This window comes from Triticum aestivum, chromosome 1A, assembly GCF_018294505.1.
Source record: "Triticum aestivum cultivar Chinese Spring chromosome 1A, IWGSC CS RefSeq v2.1, whole genome shotgun sequence".
In the NCBI taxonomy this organism is placed as follows: domain Eukaryota; kingdom Viridiplantae; phylum Streptophyta; class Magnoliopsida; order Poales; family Poaceae; genus Triticum; species Triticum aestivum.
In genome coordinates, this window is record NC_057794.1 from 9,817,013 (window position 1) to 9,823,520 (window position 6,508).

Here is a 6,508-nt window from a genome sequence, read left to right on the forward strand (position 1 = left end):
CAACCACTAGCTATGTTACGCCGACATTGGTATCACCCGCCATTCCGCCCGTTGTTACCCACATTGCCAAGGGGAGACACCGCCACTATTGCAACGCCGCTTACCACCAAGCATAACGAGTAGCATCACCGCCCAAGGCCACCGCCCCGGCATCCAAGAACAACCTGCCACTGCCGCCAGAAAGCCGGCACCTTGACAGACCACGCAAGGTGGGAACCGACGTGCCATAACACCAAGACGACCAGGATTGACTGATACAAATGTCGTTCCACGCGTAGAGGACAACCGGCTACGGGCGCAAAATCCCATCTAAATCTAGTCACCGCCGCCAGAAAGCCGACACATCAGAGACCACAAAAGGGTGGAACCGACGTGTCATAACACCAAGACGACCAAATCGACTGATACAAATGTCGTTCCACACGCGGAGGACAACCGGCTACGAGGGCCAGATCCCATCTAGATCTAGCCACCGTGGCCAGAAAGCCGAAACCTTGAGAGACCACACAAGGAGGGAACGTGATGTGTCATAACACAAAGACAACCACAATCGACTCATAAAATTAATTGGTGACAATTTGAAAAGTGTTCCTTACATTTTTGGAAAAAATATTCACCAAATGTTCATAACATATAAAAAATGTGCATAGATTTATAAAAGCTTCATGACATTTGAAAATACATTCTTACCATTTAATAATATTTTTTCACAATTTAAAAATTATTCATGAAAATTTTAAAAAGTGTTTACGAAATGCAATAAAAAACATTTCGCACAGTTTTGGAACAATGTCCATGAAGGATTGGATAAAGAGCACACTCAAAAATGCAGGTCGCCTAGAAATAGAACCAGATAGGAAATTACATATAATTGCATGCATATTGATTTTTGAATGAAATCCTTGTATAGTCCAATAATAAGAGAACTTTTGAATGATATTTACATGGGAAAAAGTGGTTTGATTTATAGAATACAACTCTATTTCACAAATAAAATCAAAATAATAAGTACATAATGTTAGTAATTTGGCTTTGTTTAAAGTCGATACAAAACCCTTAAATCGCTAAATTCAAAATAAATTTATAAAATCCTAATTAATTAGGTGGATAAATAATTCAACTCTCTTTAAAAACATCACAAATAAAAAAATGGAAGCAAGCAGATTTATTTTAATACAAAGTCCAAATAGAGTCCATAAAGAGCTAAAAGCAAGGGAAGAAAAATTACCACAGTGAAATATTTAACACTAAGAAACAAAACATTTTTTGTGGCAACCTAGAAATCTAAAACAAAAAATACATATACGGGGACTCTAGGCGCGCAATTGTGTGCTTCCACACGCAGGTTATACCTTAAGCAAGGAATGAAAAATAAGGTTCAAGTATATATACTCGCAATCACTAGAGGTATTAATATTCTGTCCAAGAATTATCCTCAAACTAATCATACTTCAAGAACTTCACATAATTAAGCAAAACATATAATATTGAACAAAACACAAGAAGTCTGGGGGTCATTACCAACATAAGGTATCAAAAGAGATGTGTATTTACTGGAGGAAGAAGGGTAAGAGATAGGGAGTTGGGTTCCTCCGCTTCGATGTTGTATGATATATCGATGGAAGGCACTGCAACCGAGCCAAAGGAAGGTCAGATTGATTCCTCCGCTTTGAAATGAAGTCATATAATATTCATGGAGGTAATCGACACAATGGAGAATGGAGGCATATCTTATGGTATTGCATCTGCGCGCATACACCCCAGATCTGTTTCAAACATGGATCTTTTCCTAGCTTACCAGTGAAAGCACGGGATGAAGAGAGGGGTAGAAAGGGTGAGAAGGTGCACTGCAATTGCAAGGGGGGGGGGATGGAGCGGTAGCGGCAGTGAAATCATGCGAATTATCACATATCTGATCTGATCACGGGGCGGGGGAGAAGAGAACTGAGCAGCACGTTTCTCTGTCAGCCGTTTCCGCCAGTCAGCTTATGTCGCTTGGGTTCCTCGACTGCATGCAGGCCCATTGCTCCATGCGGTGCATTGCAGGGCAGCATGGAGGATCTCTTTTCTTGGATGCAGGGGCGCCTCGTCGAGCCTGAGAGGATGTACAAGGGTTCTAGCTAGCTGAAGCCAAGACAACGTGATGGAACCGACAACCACCGACCCCTAGAGGGAAGCAGCACCCACAATCGTCGCCGACGCTGGCGCGGAAACGATGAGCTTCTGCTCGGGCCCTCACACATGGCACAAACGGAAGCAAGGTTGCCAATCCAACCCGCGAAGTGAGGGGCTGCTGCCGCCACCGCAAGGCCTCCAGAGACATACTTGGAGCAACCACTAGCTATGTTACGCCGACATTGGTATCACCCGCCATTCCGCCCGTTGTTACCCACATTGCCAAGGGGAGACACCGCCACTATTGCAACGCCGCTTACCACCAAGCATAACGAGTAGCATCACCGCCCAAGGCCACCGCCCCGGCATCCAAGAACAACCTGCCACTGCCGCCAGAAAGCCGGCACCTTGACAGACCACACAAGGGGGGAACCGACGTGCCATAACACCAAGACGACCAGGATTGACTGATACAAATGTCGTTCCACGCGTAGTGGACAACCGGCTACGGGCGCAAAATCCCATCTAAATCTAGTCACCGCCGCCAGAAAGCCGACACATCAGAGACCACAAAAGGGTGGAACCGACGTGTCATAACACCAAGACGACCAAATCGACTGATACAAATGTCGTTCCACACGTGGAGGACAACCGGCTACGAGGGCCAGATCCCATCTAGATCTAGCCACCGTGGCCAGAAAGCCGAAACCTTGAGAGACCACACAAGGAGGGAACGTGATGTGTCATAACACCAAGACAACCACAATCGACTCATAAAATTAATTGGTGACAATTTGAAAAGTGTTCCTTACATTTTTGGAAAAAATATTCACCAAATGTTCATAACATATAAAAAATGTGCATAGATTTATAAAAGCTTCATGACATTTGAAAATACATTCTTACCATTTAATAATATTTTTTCACAATTTAAAAATTATTCATGAAAATTTTAAAAAGTGTTTACGAAATGCAATAAAAAACATTTCGCACTGTTTTGGAAAAATGTCCATGAAGGATTGGATAAAGAGCACACTCAAAAATGCAGGTCGCCTAGAAGTAGAACCAGATAGGAAATTACATATAATTGCATGCATATTGATTTTTGAATGAAATCCTTGTATAGTCCAATAATAAGAGAAATTTTGAATGATATTTATATGGGAAAAAGTGGTTTGATTTATAGAATACAACTCTATTTCACAAATAAAATCAAAATAATAAGTACATAATGTTAGTAATTTGGCTTTGTTTAAAGTCGATACAAAACCCTTAAATCGCTAAATTCAAAATAAATTTATAAAATCCTAATTAATTAGGTGGATAAATAATTCAACTCTCTTTAAAAACATCACAAATAAAAAAATGGAAGCAAGCAGATTTATTTTAATACAAAGTCCAAATAGAGTCCATAAAGAGCTAAAAGCAAGGGAAGAAAAATTACCACAGTGAAATATTTAACACTAAGAAACAAAACATTTTTTGTGGCAACCTAGAAAGCGTGGCATGAATATCAAAGTAACAACAGATGGCGGATAAATGTACAGGATGTCCCATGCATGGTAGAATATCATTCACAGAGAAGCTCGCACAAACTTAACTTTGGTTCGCCACTGATAAAAAGTAGAGCTAGTTACTAAATGTCCAAGCTACCCAATTACAACACAGAATGGCTAGCCCCATACGTACTAGTTCAATTACAACAAAATTCATGTTTAAGAGAAACAAAAGTTAGGAAAACATGCAAGTTACAACATGCCAACAAATATTCAGTACAGATGGCAGGTATCAAGAAACATAAAAGGCATCTAATGATCAGCATCAATCAATGTTTTCATCAGCATTGCCTTTCTCCACTGTTTCAGTTTTCCTTTGAAGTTGATCGGAGGTGGCAGCTCGGGGTAGCTCACAACCATCTTTGTCGGCACTAAATAGCTTCTTCCCCTGGTATCTCGTTACCCTCCTCCACTGCCTCTATGATCTCCTCAAGGAGCTCTTTAGAAAGAGCAGCTGGGTCTATCTCATAGCAACCCATGGGCACATCTAGAGCTTCTTCCTCTGTCATCCTGTAAAAAAGAACCTGGTGTGAAAACCGAAGCATCTCTACTTTCATAATCCTCTTGATGGCATACCCATCCGGGCAGCGTCGAAAAACCATTCTGAATACAACAACCTTGATCAATGCGGCGACAGAAATGCCGTGCTCAGCATCATAAATCCAAAAACCGTTCTGAATCCAGAACCTCAACCAGATCATAGACTTGCATCACATTATCAGGAGTATTTCCACTCCAATCAGGTGACCAGTTTCGGTACACGGCCCATATGTCGCCTTTCCATGGATAAAATGCTGATTATCCCACGAGGACCTTTATCCCATGTAATCTAGTGAGAGAATGCGTTCAATGCACTGCAGGTTTCATACATGCCAATCCTGAAATCACCACACGTCTTTCTTAAATCAGAAGAAACCCAATCGAAAGACCCAAATTCATTGCTCGTCCTTGCGCCGTGGAGAAAATTTATTCCGAGCTTAAATGGTGATAAGGACAGACGTTTATTAATGAGCACATAAGAGTGAGGCATGCCATCTTTGTCACCATACGAAGCCCAAACTTGACCACTCTGAAAAGATTCCTCGGTACAATCGTTATCAAAATCATGAAAATGAGGATCAGGAACAATATATGTGGATGGGTGATCCTCTTCTTTTTCAGCATCTGTGTTTGTACCCGAATCATTCTTGTTAGTTCTATTCTTCCTCAGCTTCTCGGTTAAACCACTCTTTGCTTTTTTAATCAAAAGTTTTCTCATTTCATCCTTACGAAAGGACTTGCTTAGGCTGATGTTGGTAGGAGGTTGCAGTTTCCCATTGCACCCACCATTAACATGTTGAAACTCTGTGGCTCCAGTGTTGCTAGAAGCCAGAATACTTTCACCTGCCACACATACTGGACTCCACTGAATATTTCTAGCACTGCTTCCATCTTGATTCTCAGTTTGTACTGCATGAACATTCTCAGTTTGCGGCATTGGTGCCTCGTTTGCTGGGAACGGCATATGGACGTTATGGTGCACTGCGGATGTTTCTAATCCTACATTCTGCTTCCTTTTCCTTGCCCTGGAAGTAGAATGTTTGAAGATGGTAGTCATAGTTTCAAACTTCCTCTCCGCAGCCTCCTTTGCAACAAGGGCCGCATCCTTGCTGCACTCCATTTCACAGCACCTCAGCAAGTACAAACAGACACACCGAACGATGGATTAGGAAAAAGATATTTCACCTCGGAGGACTCCGATGTTATCCACCAATCAGCGTTGAGCACGTCACCATACAAGATCGATCACATCAAAGTAGACGAACACGCGCACACAAAAACTTTTGCCAAAGGCACGTGTCGTGCCTTTCTTTTTCCTCTTTTTATTTTCTCCTTTTCTCACGTGATACAAAAGACTCACGGCCAAGTGCATATAATCCTAGTCGGACTCAACCTAGACTAGTACTCACGACATGACATGAAGTCCTACATGGACACCTACTCAACTCCTATCACGCGTCTACAACCAAGACACCAAGCCGGACTAACTAGTCTACTACTAGACAAGATTACTGCTAACAACCTTCCCTTAATCTTGACACTCCGTCTTCCGTGCTTCTCTGATCTTGACTTGTTGATGATCCGCTCCTTGTCGACTCATCCGCTCGCAGCACGACAAGTCAAATTGTCGGCTAGATTGTTGTCAACATTCTCCCCTCCAATTTTGACTTGCCGAATTTACGGACCACCTCAAATATGCCTTGGACTACTCAGCCTCACCAGTAACTTGTGAAAAACCCCACCCGGTAAACTTCACCATCCACCCTAGCAAGATACATGCCGACTCCTTGTGAATCACAGCACCCTGTGCACTACACCATGCACTCCAGCCTCATGTAGAGAGACATGGCCTCATTGAAGAGACTCACCTTCAATGGTTTACCGCCCCCACATACTTGAACTTGATCCTCTCATCGAGACACATAGATGACCGGAGCACGATTCATCTTCAACGCCTCTTCACAGAGACGAGCACTTGGACATGACGACGCTGACACAATGATGATGACCAACTGACCGAGACGTGTTGACTCGCACGACTCCTTTACTCATGAAACTCACGCGGACGATGATCTTGACGACTTTCCGACACCGCACCACGGCACCATTGCTCCTGTCAACGATCGTCTTCCACCGCCTTCCCGACGACAGCATGCCGTCTCCCTCCATGTCGCTCCGCAGAACGATGATCGCATGATCCTCCTCGTCGCTGCATCACCCAACGACAACGTCACCTGCCCCGAGGCGCTAGTCGGGTTGCCACCCCGGGGCAAGCGCAGCTTCAAATCGACCTAGCT

At 43.3% G+C, this 6,508-nt stretch overlaps 1 pseudogene; it reads right to left on the reverse strand.

Moving 5' to 3' along the window:
• Positions 1 to 4,042: 4,042 nt before the first annotated feature.
• LOC123171363 (uncharacterized) lies at positions 4,043 to 5,331 on the reverse strand (annotated as a pseudogene).
• Between the last annotated feature and the right edge of the window lie 1,177 nt (positions 5,332 to 6,508).